Genomic DNA, 17,143 nt, shown 5'->3' with positions numbered 1-17,143 from the left:
AAATACTGTACATTATGCATTACAAAGTTTTAAAAACAATTTACAAGACAACTTGATTGACCATTAAAATATGGCTTATGTGGTGACTGGTGCTACGCTCTTACAGTTCCAGAAGTCTGGCTTGAAATCTTTAGGCTGATAATTATCAGCATGTAGTCTGCAAATTCTCCCCATGTCTTTCGTTGGATTGCCACCGAGTGCTGTGAACAAAGCTGAAAGAAGTAAGAGTTTAGAGTACTTGCTGCAGTTTAATAGCTGCAGCCTTAATTTCAGGTCACATGGCAAATTAAATAGGAGGCACAATGGTGCAGTGGTTAGGACTGCTGCTCCAATGTCATGGAGTCCATTCCTGCATCTGATTGAGGTATGTGTAGTGTTTTTACATTCTGTCTGTGTTTCTTATGTTTCACAGCAGGATCTTTGGTTCTTCTCCTGCATCCTGAGCACATGGGAGAATGGGTTAATTGGCCAATAGTAATTGAGCATGTATACTCTCTCAGATGCAGGCGTACATACCCTACATACCAACACCCATATTCACTTACATAGCTCTACTTTTATGAAAATGACAATAAGGCTGAACTAATTAAAATTAGTACATTTTTTAAGAATCATTCACAACCTCACTGTATAAGCCAATAAAAATGTCATTTAGTACATACAGTACAGGCCAAAAGTTTGGACACACCTCCTCATTCAATGTGTTTTCTTTATTTTCATGACCATTTACAGCACTCCATCACTCTCCTTCTTGGTCAAATAGCCCTTACACAGGCTGGAGGTGTGTTTGGGGTCATTGTCCTGTTGAAAAATAAATGATCGTCCAACTAACCTGACTTCTGCACAACACAACTGCTGGTCCCAACCCCACTGATAAAGCAAGAAATTCCACTAAATAACCCTGATAAGGCACACCTGTGAAGTGAAAACCATTTCAGGTGACTACCTGTTGAAGCTCATCGAGAGAATGCCAAGTGTGTGCAAAGCAGTAATCAGAGCAAAGGGTGGCTATTTTGAACAAACTAGAATATAAAACATGTTTTCAGTTATTTCACCTTTTTTTGTTAAGTACATAACTCCACATGTGTTCATTCATAGTTTTGATGCCATCAGTGAGAATCTACCAATGTAAATGGTCATGAAAATAAAGAAAACACATTGAATGAGGAGGTGTGTTCAAACTTTTGACCTGTACTGTATATGCATACATACAGTGTCATTGTGGATACAGAAGAAAATCTTGTGAGGACATGGCAGAATGTGCAAATTGCAGACAATGAATGGGCATATTATTTGAAGTAGAAATGTTGATTCATTAAAGTTGCAGTGATAACTAGTATGCCGTTTGGTTTCCAGAATGTTCTGTGTGCAAGCAAATTTGCAGAGGAAACTTTAATGAGCATTTTCAACATGTCTTACTGTACTGCACTCCATGTTTAGCTCCCATAAAGACTGAAGAACACATTAAAAAAACACCCACTTTCGCTCATCCTCTGCAACTTTAATAAGTGGTGGGAAGGTAACAGGTGAAAATAATGTAGAAATGGTTAGAATGTGCAAACTTCACAAAAACAGTTATTGTCTTTGAAATTGACCCATGTAATAATGTATAATTTAAGATACATTTCCAATAGAACAGAAAAATATCTATTCATAAATGATACTGATTTGCACATTTTTGCATGTACTTGACCAAAACTGATTAATTGAATAAATGTATGTAATTAATTGTGATTAATCACATCTAATATTAAAACATAATAAAATTAATACATAAATCATAAAGTAAATGCACACTGAATTGCAAATTTAATGTAGAATACACGCAAAGGAATTTTAAAAAATGGCATGGCCTTAAATCTAAACTTTTAACAAAATACTACTTCAGTAAGTATAACCTGAATTTGAACGCCTTCCTAAAAGACAAGTTGAAAAGAAGGCAATAAGAAAATGAGGCCAATTTATTAATTATTAAATTGGCATAGGATATGAGACACAAACATCCATCCATCCATTATCCAACCCGCTATATCCTAACTACAGGGTCACGGGGGTCTGCTGGAGCCAATCCCAGCCAATACAGGGCACAAGGCAGGAAACAAACCCTGGGCAGGGAGCACACACATACACACACACACACACACACCAAGCACACACTAGGGACAATTTAGAATCGCCAATGCACCTAACCGGCATGTCTGTGGACTGTGGGAGGAAACCGGAGTACCCAGAGGAAACCCACACAGACACGGGGAGAATATGCAAACTCTACACAGGGAGGACCTGGGAAGCAAACCCGGGTCTCCAAACTGCGAGGAGCATCTCTTAAATGGCCATACATTAAAACTTGTGATCATAAATACTGTCTTCAATTGTTCAGCATAAATGACTTGAAAATTATACTCTACACAAGTGTTTTTAAAGAGGTTTACTGTGGAAGTAACAGTGTAGTGTCCCAGGTTCTCACCTGTGAGAGACACAAACTCCTCAGGTGTCGAGACCTGTACAAGGAGGACAGGACTATCTGGAGAAGCCGCTATGAAAGCAGGTCTTTGATCACCATTTTGCAGTCAGTTTAGCACATGTATAGATTTAATGCTTTTGTGGTTGTTAGAATCGTGGTGTGCCTTGGGATTTTTTTGGGTTACAACAAGTGTGCCACCACAAAAAACAGTTGGAAAACGCTGCTCTACCTACACCTTTGCTCCTTGCACACCAAAAAATATTCTGTAACTGCTATCTTACTTAAAAACAGTAGTGATAATCTTTACATTTCTGTTTTGTAGAATTCTGTCATCATATTAGGGCAGTCAGAAGACTAGTGAATTAAATACAGAGATTTTAGTTTTAGAGCCACTCAGAGATAACTTATTTAGCACTTATGACTTTATTTTGATCTTCTTACAGAAACATGAAATATAAAAAAAGGAGAGAGCTTAATTTTTTACCTTTTGAGCTTTTCTGTGGTACTGCACCAGGAGTGTCGTAAATCTCCCTCTAAAACCCCTTTCCTCCCACTCCCCTGCATCTATGTCAATATATATAAATCAAGAAAAGAACACCAGTGCTGTGTATTGACATCTGGTGTATCGTTGTGAACCGTGTAATATGAAATGTTAAAGCTTTAAATGAAAACTTTATTTCATAAAATTTTTAATGTTAGTATATAAATGCGATACTGGATGTCTATGTCATTTTTTAGATATACAGTTAACTTATTCGTATTATTGTTTCGCAATGTTAAAAAAAATGCATGAAAATGCCACTTGACCAAAGCATTTTCCTTGTTGCCGACCCTGGATGAAACAATATTTTTATCACGTTAAACAGGCCACATTAATTGCAAAAATGAAATGCATTGACTTTCCCAGGCCTAATATTTTTATATGTTACTTTCCTCATGGTGTTTATGTGTATGGCTAGGAAAAAAAATTAATATATCAAATTTCTGTTATCCAGTTGTATGCTTATAATATGCAAAATATAGTTTTTTTTGGCTAAAATATTAAGCTAATTCCAGGAAAGGCAGCATTCATTGCCAGAAGATACACAAGAAGGCTCTATGGCTCTATAAGACCAAAATTAGACTTTTTGTCTATCGGACTAAACACCATATTTGATGTAAGTCAAATACTACATACTATCAAAACCACTCCATCCCTGCCATGAAACATAGTGATGGCAGCATCTTGCTGTGGGCCCTTCAAGGCTTGTGAGGGTAGAAAGTAAAATGTATGCAGCAAAGTACATGGAAATCCTGGAAGAAAACCTGAAGAAGTTTACAAGAAACCTGAACCTTGGAAAAAGCTTTGTTTATCAGCAAAATAAAACACCCAGAGCTTAAAGCCAAAACTACATAGGAACAGCTTAGAAACAGCAGTGTTAATGTCCTGGAGTTGTGAAGTCGAAGTCCAGGTCTCAGTCTAATTGAGTATTTGTGGCTGAGCTTAAAAAACACTTTTCACTCACAATCCTAATGTAGTCTGATTGAACTGGACCAGTTTTTAAAAGAGGAAAGAGGAAAAATTGCAGGGCCTAGATGTACAAACCTGATAGAGACCTATCCACAAATGCTAAAAATGCATATACTAAATACTGGCTTGAAGAGAATGAATACTTAAAAAATTAGTTATTGTGTGTTTTGTATTTGTAATTAGTTTATTCCCCTTTGCAGAGGTTGGTTATCACTTGGACTTTAAATATTCTTTTTCTGCTGATCAATGCCAAAAAAAACCAAATTAAACTTATTGTGATTCAATGCTATATGATAATCAACTATGAAAACTTCTAAGAGTGAATACTTACTAGACATTGTACATGTTCAGTTATGTGCCCTTCTATTTGGAGCACTGCATTTCACACTCACTATGTTCAGCTACTTTTCATTTTCACAAAAAAAGGACACAGTGGCACTAAGCACATCAAGTTGGCAATATATAGTGTAATGGCAGGAAATGCCTGGTTAAGGGAAACGAGTAGTGAAGCTATGATTGGGATTTTTAGAGCGAACACCAATCACCTTTTCCATATGTATAGACAATCACCAGTTTCATGGAAATTCTAAAGCCTTTTTTAATTTTTTTACAGTATACAGTAAGCTCCTGTATAACCAGTTATGTGTAGATTTCATGTCCCAAGTTAAATTATCCTTTCTCCAAAAAAATAAACCATAGACCACAACTGACATTTGTCAATTTTTTTTTGACAAAATCAAATGTTGAAGGATTATTGTTCCATGACCATCAAGTAAAATGAGTTAAATCCATTGAAATACTTTTTCAAATTAATAAAACATATATATGTATATTTTTTTCTGCAAAATATATGACCATATATATTTGACATTAGCAAGAATACTAAAACCTAATAAAAGACTTAATGACAGCCCACAATTGTTTTTGAGGAAGATACAAGACCAACAGGCTTAACAAATTTACAATTTAAACATTGTTTGGGTCTAAAGCCAGCAACACTTTTGTTTACTAAGTAGCAAAGGCAGATATGTCTTTTTAAGTATGGGCATCTCTTTATTTTTTTAAGACTGTCTGCTCCTCTTAAAATTCACATTCTGAGCTGTAGTAGTAAACAGACTCTTGTCTGCTGTTCATACTGATTCAATGGAAGATCAATTTTAATTAAAGTACAAGATGAAAAGGTGAAAGCAGCTACTTTTTTAATGTCAACAGGCCCCTTTTCTACCACTGTAACTTCATCAGGACAGCATATTCCTCTGCCCTTCCTCTCCATGCACAAGATGACTCCTCATATTTTTAGTTCTTGGCTTTTCTTTCTCAAATCTGAAAGCCAATACTTTGATTTTCCTTCTCCTAAACCCTGCCCAGATCCTTAATTTTTACAGATTGCCTTCTGGCAACAGAACTTCATGGGCACTTCCTCAAATCCTATTACACTTTTCCTAGAAGAACATTACATCTGCATTACAGTAATGCTTAGAAAATCAGAACCTGAAAAAGTCACTTTTGGAGTCTCCATGGCCAAGCACCTCATTTTTAAAACTTTATGTGATGTCAACAATGAAAATACTTGTATGGCAAAAAACAGGAAAATGCGTACACCAAACGAAATCAGATTCTGGGGAACACACATTTCTACGCACCTTATCCTTTATAAATCACAATCATCTTTTAAATGTGCGTTTGTGAGTGTGCCTCAAACCTTGCCCAGTTATCCTAAAATAACCATATATGAACCATGCTAATCAACATCATACATATGCAGTCTCAATACGGCAGACCTTGACTGGCTGGTAGTGCAGCCACGTGACAAATCCAGTAGTGCGAGATAGAAGTTCTGGTCTCTAAATTAGAGGCACACAAAGAACCTTTATTTGGTGGCATAAGCGTGGTTGTCAGCAACAAATATTGCTGCTGTAAATGCTTTGAGCTCCGGCCACACAAATTTCTGAAAAAAAAATAAAATAAAAAAAGGTCCAGTAAGAGTCCATTATAATGCTCCTATTAAAGCAGACACTGATGCAAATTGCCTTTTTATGTTGGAAACAACATGTTATGTTACAGGTATACTGTATGCACCCACACCATATGAAAACTATATATAGCTCTTTGTCAGTCGATTAAAGGCTTCCAGCACAGTGGGCAATGCAGGGTGAGGCCTGACTGAAATATTCCTGACCTGTTAGCCAGTAAATTGAGAATTAGCAATGGATAGTCTAAACCAGCGAATATAAACAAAAAAGTTCTTTGTTGCAGATAGGCATGATCTGCCCTCTTGAAAGGGAAGTAAAATGTAGTCTGCATCATATTCATCACATCTGAGCTTCAATATGTTTGTCAGCTTGATGTATTGAATTATTTTGCATGTAATTTATCATTATGCATTGTCATTTATCTTATTTGGCTACATTTCCATATTTTATTAAGGGTGTCATCATTTCCAAGTTTCTCCAAAATGTTGCATATGCATGGGTCAGAGTTGCTGTTGTGGTATAGACTCTATGTAGCGCCTGATCCGGCACAGACTCACACTGAGGCACGTGTAAAAACACACAAAGACTTTATTTTTCTTCAGCTGGAGGGCACATCTTCCCTGTAATCCCTCCAGCCACAGCACAGTCCCAAAGCACATTACACAAATACACACTTTTCTTCCTCCACCACTCTTCCCTGGCAACATTGTCCTCTTCCTCCCGATTCTAGCCCCTGAGTGGTGGTTGCTGGCCCCTCTTATGGCCCACCTGTTTCCGATTGCACTTCTGGGCGGGGCTGCAGTGTCGTCCATGCAGGCTCAGGGACCCATGCATCACCCCCTGGCAGCCACCCCAGATCCCAACAGGGCTGAGGAGAACTCCATCTCCCATGGAGCCCTGCGGGAAACTGTGGCACCATCGTCGGTGCTACCAAGCGTCCCAGGGGAGGTACTGAGTAGCCCATGGTTGCTCCACCGGAACATCCATAGAAGGGCCATCCCGGCTGGGCATGGGACCATGGTCCCACGCCACACCGTAAATATGCACATTCCCTCATCAAGTTTTCTTTTAAAAAATCCCTATATTTACGTGGGAAATTTCATATACACTATCTTTGTACATACGCAAAGTTTATAAATGAGTCATCAGGTCATCTGTAGAGAAATTTGACCAGCTTTAATAAGCAGCCAATCTTAAAGTCAAGAGATTGACTAGAAACAATGTAGACACCTGTTGTATATTTATTATCTGTATACATTTGTTCCCTAAAGATAGTTTGTGAGCAGATAGATGGGGGTTCAGAGTCATGACCAAATGAATGTCTCCATTTCTGATACATCTGTTCTTCTGTTTCGCATATCAGGAAAACTGTCTTGTATATACACCAAGTACCAAGGAGCAATCTCTGGGCCCATAGCAACAAATGAGTTTATACTTTGGGAATGTGGAATGATTGGGATATTGATTTGAATCCAAGGACATTTCTTTGGGATGTGAGGATTACCTTTTCTTTATACTGAATCGTTTTTATTATATTGAGCCGAGAGATTTAAATTTACTTATTTGTACTTTTATATATTATGTGTGTGATACCTTTATTTATTTAAATAAATATTTTAGCATGGCATTCTTAAAGATATATTATGGATCAGTCTAGCTGCTGAAGGAAGATTCTGAATTTCAGGGGTGATCCAGTTTGTCCAAATTGGAGCAATTTTGAACAGGAATTCAAAGATTATTTGGTAAATGTGCAATCCTCTGAAGAGTAAATAAACATCCTTCTAGCTGTGCACTTTCCACTGCCACATCAGAAGCATATTTCAAAATATGGCTTTTGATACTGTCTCGTGAGAAATAATTGTAAAACAAATTTTATAGCTGTTAATCCTCTGGAAAAAAATATATGTAATGTTTGCACTGCAGTGCCTCACTTCAGCAACAGAAATCCCTTTCTTTCTGTCTCTAACATGATAAATAGTCTTGTCTATGAACAGAATTACTATTCTGTTTAAATGACAGACTGGATGGATAGATGGATGGAACTTCTGTCCACTCAGGTGGAGCTGCTTATATTGTCAAAAATCCATTAAAAGGCATACAATGGAAATGAAAGTTATATAAAGTTAAAAAAATTACCAGTGCCCAAATTAGCATATTGTAGTAATGAGTTACTCCTATCAACATCTGCTGGAAATAAGATTATCTAGTTACTTGGACAAGTCAAGGAGTTTAGATTTGCAAAAGTACCTTTCTCTGCAGGACATGTCTTTGAAAATGCTGCAAAGGTCATCTCCAAATTATACATGCCCAAAGCTGTGTCTGTGTTAACAGCCTGTATCTAGAACCTCCCTTGAAATTCAGGTCTTTTAGAAAATAGTGTTTTTTTTAATGCGCAATTAAACATCCCATTTTCACCCTCCTTGGTAAAAAGCATCTATATCTCTATACATCTATAAAACTAAAATGAACAACTGTACCTGATTTCTTTTCATTGCAGTGAACACTAACTGCAATCATGCCTTTATCAATGTGTGCAGAAAGTTATTTTGGGAAAAGGTTTTTAGACCATAATGAAACCTATCTTCTACTATCTTGAAAAAGAGAACATGCAAATAATAAATAAGACTTTATGACCAACATCCTCCAAACCCCTCCTCATCGACAAACTATTCCCATACATCCACATATTCCCCCCTTCTTATTTGCTATATATTGCCTTGGGTTCCTGTAAGTCTAATCATTTTCCTCTGATGATGATTCCTGGTAAGAATCTAATATATGTTATTCATTTGCTCCCTTTGTGGATTTTCAGCTTCAAATATGCTAACCATATCACAGAACTTTGCCTCCATGCATATATGTGTGTGTGTATATATATATATATATATATATATATATATATATATATATATATATGCAAAAAGAAGAAAGTTGTTTGTGCTGATGTGTGTGTAGGAGAGAGAAAAGCAAAAAATCTAAATAAATTTTATTTGTCACATACAATTATACACACAGTTCAGTATGTAGGGAGATGCTTAGCTGCTAAAGACTTTACATCAAAAAAAGGCAATAAAAATACGAAATGTGCAATGACAGCATAAATAATAATTAATTAATTATAAGAGAATACTAAGAGGGTGGTAGTGTCTTTGCTGTTTTCTCCCAAAATCCACAATCAACTTCTTTATCTTGGTGACATTCAGGAGATTATTATTATCCAAACACAAGTCTGATAGACTACACTTCATCCAGGAAAGCCTGCTCATTGTTGTTAGAGATAGTCCTACTACATCTGTGTCATCAACAAACTTGACAATGATATTAGTGCCATGTACAGCCATACAGTCACCCCTATATAAGGAATATAGCAGAGGACTTGTAACATGGTCCTGTGGAGTTGAGTGAGGGATGATGAAGTGTCACCACCTGCTAGGACCTGTCGAGAATTTAAAACCCCAAGTGCACAGTGAAGTGTTCAAATCCAGCTCTGTGACCTTGGTGGTGAGCTTAGAGGGGTTTAATGTGTTAAATACTTAATTGGTATCACTGTAGTATACTGTATGTAGGATCAAGGTAATGGCATCACCTTTAGATCTCCTGGAGTGATATGCGAACTATAATCGATCTAGCTCTTTAGGCATTGAAGAGCATATGTAATTCTTGGCTAGCCTCACCAAAACACTTTATTGCTTTAGACATTAGTGAAATGGGAAAGCAGTCATCCAGGCAGGTTGGATGTGATTTTGTACAGAGACAGTGGTGGATCATTTAAAGCATATTGGTCTGATAGACTGGATTATGGAGAGATTAAATATTACCTTTTTTAAATCACGTCCTTAATGCCATTTGGACCTGGAATGCCGTCTGGGCCTGCTGCCTTTCTGGTGTTCACTTTCAGTTGCAGATATGTTGTACTGCTGTCATTACCGGCATTCACATCAAACCACACATAAAATTACTAAACACATCTGCCGGATAGGTGTTTCTACTTCCTGTGGTGGGGGCAGTTTTATTGTCTGTAGACCTTGCCATATGCCCCTGGAATCTTACTACTCAAATTGTCCTTTAATTTCCCCCCCCCCCTACACCTTCCCTAACTTCCCCCCCATATCACTGCTTAGTATTTTTCAGAGTTCTCAGGTTTTATAATGGAACTTTGTAATATTCCATATTTCCACACGCAAGCTCTGAGTTATACACATCTGTGCATGTGTTTAGTGCATCACAAATGGTCTTCTCCACCTGTGCTTTTTGATTTGGGTAAGTCCTGGTGATGACATTGGAACCAATGTCTTCCCCTAGTTTACTAATAAAGCCTACCACTTCTTCCATAAACATAATGATGTTGTCACTGAGCAGCAATTATTGGTGTGCTTGGGTTCCCTCAGCCTGTTTCTCACTCCAGCGTGTTTCCCTGAATGTTTTTTTCGGGTTTGCTGTAGTTCTAGTCTTTTATGAAGGATTTCACTCAGCCAAGCTGAGTCTGTGAATATGGAGTCAGAAAGCTGATGAGTGACCATCATTCCAATGTTTCTTAGTGTCTGGCATTCTTAGCTGATGACGCTGAAAGTAGCAGGTGAAAAAAAGCTAAATAAATAACACATAATAAAAAGTAAAAACACAGTCTGATTGGAGCAGGCAGAAAGGCAATCATATTCAGTACCGCTGTCCTGCTATTAGAATTAGAATTATAATTAGAATTAGAACAATCTAGACGAGAACAGGCCATTCAGCCCAACAAAGCTCGCCAGTCCTATCCACTTGCTTCCTCCAAGAAAACATCAAGTCGAGTTTTGAAAGTCCCTAACGTCTTACTGTCTACCACACTACTTGGTAGCTTATTCCTAGTGTCTATCGTTCTTTGTGTAAAGAAAAACTTCCTAATGTTTGTGCGAAATTTACCCTTAACAAGTTTCCAACTGTTCTTGATGAGCTCATTTTAAAATACAAGTCTCGATCCACTGTACTAATTCCCTTCATAATTTTAAACACTTCAATCATGTCACCTCTTAATCTTCTTTTGCTTAAACTGTAAAGGCTCAACTCTTTTAATCTTTCCTCATAATTCAACCCCTGTAGACCTGGAATCAGCTTAGTCGCTCTTCTCTGGACCTTTTCTAGTGCTGCTATGTCCTTTTTGTAGCCTGGAGACCAAAACTGCACACAGTACTCAAGATGAGGCCTCACCAGTGCATTATAAAGGTTGAGCAAAACCTCCTTGGACTTGTACTCCACAGATCGTGCTATATAACCTAACATTCTGTTAGCCTTCTTAATGGCTTCTGAACACTGTTTGGAAGTTGATAGCTTGGAGTCCACTATGACTCCTAAATCCTTCTCATAAGGTGTACTCTCGATTTTCCGACCGCCCATTGTGTATTCAAACCTAATATTTTTACTTCCTATGTGTAATACTTTACATTTACTGACATTAAATTTCATCTGCCACAAATCTGCCCAAGCCTGTATGCTATCCAAGTCCTTCTGTAATGATATAACGGATTCCAAATTATCTGCTAATCCACCTATCTTGGTATCATCTGCAAACTTAACCAGCTTGTTACTTCTATTCCTATCTAAATCATTTCTATATATTAAAAATAGCAGTGGCCCTAGCACTGACCCCTGTGGAACACCACTCTTAACATCGGCCAGTTCTGATGAGGTTCCTTGCACCATCACCCTCTGCTTCCTGTGTCTGAGCCAATTCTGCACCCATCTAAAAACATCACTCTGAACTCCCACTTCTTTTAACTTGATGCCCAACCTCTCATGTGGCACCTTATCAAATGCTTTCTGAAAGTCCAGATAAATAATATCATAAGCTCCACTTTGATCGTATCCTTTTGTTGCCTCCTCATAGAATTCCAACATGTTAGTAAAACACGACCTCTTCTGAACCCATGCTGACTGTTCAGAATAACTCCTGTCCTTGTCATGTGTTGCTCAATCTTATCCTTAATAATTCCTTCCATTAATTTTCCTGTGATGCTTGTTAAGCTTACTTGCCTATAGTTGCTTGGATCTGCCCTGTCACCCTTTTTATATAATGGGATGATATTTGCCATTTTCCAGTCCTTTGGAATCTCTCCAGTGCACAGTGACTTCCTAAAAATATGTGTCAAGGGTTTATATATGTACTCACTAGCCTCCTTAAAAACACGAGGATAAATATTATCTTGGCCTGGTGATTTGTTTGATTTCATCTTATTTAATCTGAATTTCATCTTATTTTATCTATTTGTCATCAGTAATATGAATTATCAAAATGTGACCTGGTAAATGAACAACATCAAACCTAATAAATAGAAATGATGGTTAGGACCAAAAAAGAGCTGATTACAGAAGTGTGTGGATTTGTACAAAGCAGTGCATTTAATTTTACTTGTCATTCCCAAACCATTGCATGAATCAAGTTTAGATATCCATAAGGCTTCATGATGTAGTAATTGATTGTTAAAATCCCCTCCCCTGGACAATTTCCAAAACCTAGAACTCTCTTGATGGGGTTTGACAATTTCCAGTGCTTAGAAAACACATGTTGAAATGACATGCCCTTTCTTATTTTATGCTCCACAGTTTGTGTCTTAACTTTGTAGAACATCTTAACTACATAAAGTAGTGGACAAGAGCATAGTAATAAATAGATCACACCCGATGAGTTGTAATCTGATTTATAGTACAACATAATGGTGCATTCTGGAGTAACATTGTTTTAAATATTTTAATGTAGCAGGTATAATGCAAACAAGGAAAGTGACCATTCTTAAGAAACAAATTATTTTTGTGGGTAATTTAGTGTTGTGCATAAAGTACTGACTACAGTTTCATTGGTATTACGGTTACATGTAAATAAGAACAGTGACAGATTATTAAAACAGGTATTTAAACCAAGTACATGACAGTGTCTCAAAATTAATCTCTTTATCTTGTTGACATATTTGGAAAAGGTTAAATTATAAGTTAACCTACTCTGTTTATGGAGAGATGATAGAGGACAGTCTCTTTTGGAATGCAGAGGTATTTTAAAGGCACTTCACACAAAGACATTGGAATAACCTTGTTCAAGAAACCTTTTCTGCTAGTGTGTACTTCCTGAAACAAATACCTGATGACTAGAATACATAGATGTGTTCTTGTGAAACTGGTAAATTATTAATTAACAATTGAGAATGATAGCTAGATGCATGTAGTAAGATGTCGTAATCTGTGGTATTACGATATGTCAAGAATTTTAAAAAGTGATCCTTAACATAGAATAAAACATACAGAAAATAATTAAAATTAACACAATAATTTACTCTGAAGGATAAATTTGGATCATAAACATTAAGAAAAAAAAATAAAATGATATAAAAGATACTACCCTTTCAAGTGACAAGTAAATCATCAATATATCTGACCCATCTGATCACCTGATCAAGAAATTGGTTGAGACATAAAAACAAATCTTTCTTCAGATTCTGAAACATGCACATTAGCAATTCTAGAGCTAAAGTGAGCCCTTATAGATACTTTATGTTGTCTGAAAAAACTATTTTCAGAGGCATTAAAATTTTTAGTTTAAAGCTAGATCTGTCTGCACCTTGTTGCACAGACTGTCTCCGAAGCATCATGTGTAAAATTATTGCCACATAATCTTGTGGAATATTATTGTACAGTAAAGTAATATCTAAAGTGACTCCTTTATAATTAGAAACATTTGGTATGTTCTCTAGGCGGCATAAAAAATAGGTTGAATCCTAGCTAATGGTATAAATCCAAGATGTAAAAATTAATAAATGTGTGATGGATTTCAAAAGGAAGACCATCATAGACACAGTAGACCTGCTAAATGGATTATGAAAATCTTTGTGTATCTAGGGTAGTAGATAAAATATAGGTGTTCACTGATGTACAGTACTTTGTCAAGAAAGTTAGACGTCTTTTTGTCAGTGAGATCTACATGTGTTGACTTATCTATTATTCTCTTTGATAAGCTAGTAATCTGTATAGTTGGGTCAAAGTTGAAAATTTCATAACATGATGTGTCTTTTAATATATACTTACACAAGTCCATAGCTACAATGACACCAACTTTATCTGCTTGGTTAATTGTGATTAAAAGGTGTGTTATGTGATTTTATCAAAGCATTTTTGGGTGCTGCACAATCTGTTCAATATCATTAACAGTAGCTTACAAAAAGTGTCAATACAGGGATTGACAAGGTCCAGAAAGGCAGAAAGTGGATTGCATAGGGTAGGATTTATCAACAAGTAGGTCCCTCTTTTTTTTAAAAAAAAAAAAGTCTTATTGATTTCTCCTGCTTAAGAAAGCCCTAATTCAGGTAAAATCATTGGAGCACCAAGAACTGTAATATGCTTTGTGTAACTTACATTTTACTGTGACTTTATGGCAAACATATTTCTAATTGGCTTTTTTATTTTATTTTATTGCCATTCTCAACTAAAGCAATTCATCATGTAAGATAAAACTGTAAGTAAAATTAATTGATTCAGCAGCACTGGCCTAGCCTATAAAAAAAAAGGGTATCACTGAAAAATAAACTTGATTGTAATAGTTTGAAGTATTCAAATACAACCCCAAGTTTGAAAAAGTTAAGACAGTCTGAAAAATGCAAATAAATAAATATAGAAAATTAATTTTAAAAATCATTTTGACTTATACTTCATCACAAATAGTATAAAGACAAGATATTTAATGTTTTGTTTGGTCTGCTTCATTATTTCATAAATATATATCAATTTTTTCCATTAAGGGCCTGCAACACATTACAAAAAGAGTTGATATGTGGCAGTTTAGGGCCAATAATAAGTTGGAAAAGGAAAGTTATGATGTGAGTCGAAACAAATGATGTTCAGCAGGTGATTTTAATCATGCCTTGGTATAAAGGCTGCATCCAATAAAAAACTAATCCTTTAGAGGCAAAAATAGGCAGAGGATTGCCAATTTTCCGACAAATGCGTGAGAGAATCATTGAAAAGTTTAAAAACAAATGTTTCTCCTAGAAAGATCAGTAGGTATTTGGGTATTTCACCCTTAGTAGTGTATAATTAAAAGATTCAAGGAATCTGGAAAAAATTGGGTGCATAAAGGGGCAGGAGTGCAAGATCCTTGAACTCCGATCCGTCAGATGGCACTGCACCAAGGACCATCTTTAATCAATAAGTGATATAACCACATGGGCTCAGGAGTAGTTTGGCAAACTTGTATTAAGTAACATAGTATAAAGTTGCACCCACAAATGGCAGTTACAAATGCATTGTGCAAAGTTGCATGTTAACAGTGTCTTAAAGCACCATTGACTTCTCTGGGCTCTGAAGCATCTGGAATGGACTATCACACAGTGGAATTGTGTATTGTGGTCTTCAGTACCTAAATGTGTATTAAGTGTAGTGATCAGAAAAGATATGTTACAAAGTGGGAAATTACTTTTTTTGGAATATGTTGCAAGTATCAAAATACCGTAAATAAATAAATAAACACAGTGTTCTATTTCTTTTGTATTTGCCAAGTTAAATCTGATTGTAGAAACAGCCTTTTAAAATAGCATGCCTCATTTGGTGGTCTTGCGTATTCCTGATCAGTTGTAGAAATTGTAGTTATCAGGTTGGATGACCATCTTGTCGTCACCATATTTTTATATGAAGCGTATTAGATAATATGCCCTCTTAAAACTTGCTGAAGTGTTTCCTAAAGTATTCCCAGAGAATCCTCTGGAAAAACATTTTAATCATCATAGAGCATTACTGTATTAGGTCATCAGTTCTCCATTAGATTTTGGAGCATAGTGATTTAACCTCCAAAATAAAAGGAACATCGTAAGACATAACAATAGCCTAGTTTTATGCAAAATTTAACACAATGTAATAAGCTATTGAGTAAAAAAAATCAGTTCTTGAGTATCTGTGATAGACTTGCAAAAAGTTTGAGTATTCTCTCAAGTTGAGTTATTGAAATCTTCATAGGTAACAGAAACTATGATCTTTAATAAACTCTGAAATTATCACAGAAGGTTTACACTATTATAGTTGTAATTGCTGAAGACCTGTCTAAAGCTCGATTTAATACACATTTCTGTGTAAAGTTATGAGTAGTTATATTGGAATCTAATGAAAGAACCTTGTATATGTATCCTCTGTCATCTGTGTTTGGTGCATTATTTAAGACAGAATGAATTTACATTTATACAGATTTACCGGACACAAAAATATATCACCCTTTATAGTGAGGCACTGTATTTGTGCCTACAAATGTATTTATTTTGCAAAGATTTCCATATCTCAGGTTTTATTGTCAGAATGAAAAATGTAACCAAAGCAAATTGATCTTAGCTTTGTAAATAAGTCTTCTGCAAAAATATTATGCCCTTAAGTTGGTAAGGTATCACAGTACTATTTTCCTCTTACATTTCATCTTAAAATTCTGATTTATACCTTTATCATTCAAGCCTCCAAAAGCTATCGTTTGGTTAGAATTATACTGTTTTCTGCTTTCTAAGGCAAAAATACAAAATTAGATGAGAAAAGTGAAATATTTTGCATTTTAGCTTTATCACCATTTTCACATATGTCATCCTTAGTCCTTGCAACAGTAAGGTTACACAGAAATTACATAACACAGTTGGTAAAAAGACAAAAAAAAATCTTTTCTCTTTCCCTTCTCTCCAACCCCCTTATTGTTTGCCCAAATAAGGCTTCTAATACACCATGAGACATGACATGTACTAAATATGTTGAATCCTGCCCGATAGCACTGAACTATAAGTTCATCTAAAATATAGATAATTACAGATCTTTGTAATAATGCAATTCTAGTAAAACAGATCTAGGGTAAGGTTAATAATTACACATAAAAAAAGTTCAAATACTTTGCTTCAGTTGCTGCTTAATTTGATAATCACCAAGCTTCCAGAGACAATGAAAGTGAATAGAAATAGGAAAAGGAGAGAAGAATGTTACCAAAAAAAAAAGAAAATGGATATTAAGTGTGCGGTGGGCTGGTGTCCTGCCCAGGTTTTGTTTTCTGCCTTGCGCCTTCTGTTGGTTGGGATTGGCTCGAGCAGACCCCTGTGACCATGTAGTTAGGATATAGTGGGTTGGATAATGGTTGGATGGATAGTATTAAGTGTTACTAGGCAGTTTACTATAGGATGCTGCTTGCAATACACAGTGGGAGTTTATTAGCACTAATTC

The 17,143-nt window shown here is 36.0% G+C and overlaps 1 protein-coding gene across 2 annotated transcripts in view; it reads left to right on the top strand.

Annotated features, from left to right (window-relative positions):
- Positions 1-17,143, top strand: part of fhip1b (FHF complex subunit HOOK interacting protein 1B) — a 189,410-nt gene that overhangs the window by 140,644 nt on the left and 31,623 nt on the right. The window lies entirely within an intron of this gene.

The sequence above is a fragment of the Polypterus senegalus genome, chromosome 2 (genome assembly GCF_016835505.1).
Source record: "Polypterus senegalus isolate Bchr_013 chromosome 2, ASM1683550v1, whole genome shotgun sequence".
In the NCBI taxonomy this organism is placed as follows: Eukaryota; Metazoa; Chordata; class Cladistia; order Polypteriformes; family Polypteridae; genus Polypterus; species Polypterus senegalus.
The sequence above is the reverse complement of the archived record's forward strand: the minus strand, read 5'-3'. Positions and strand labels throughout refer to the sequence as shown.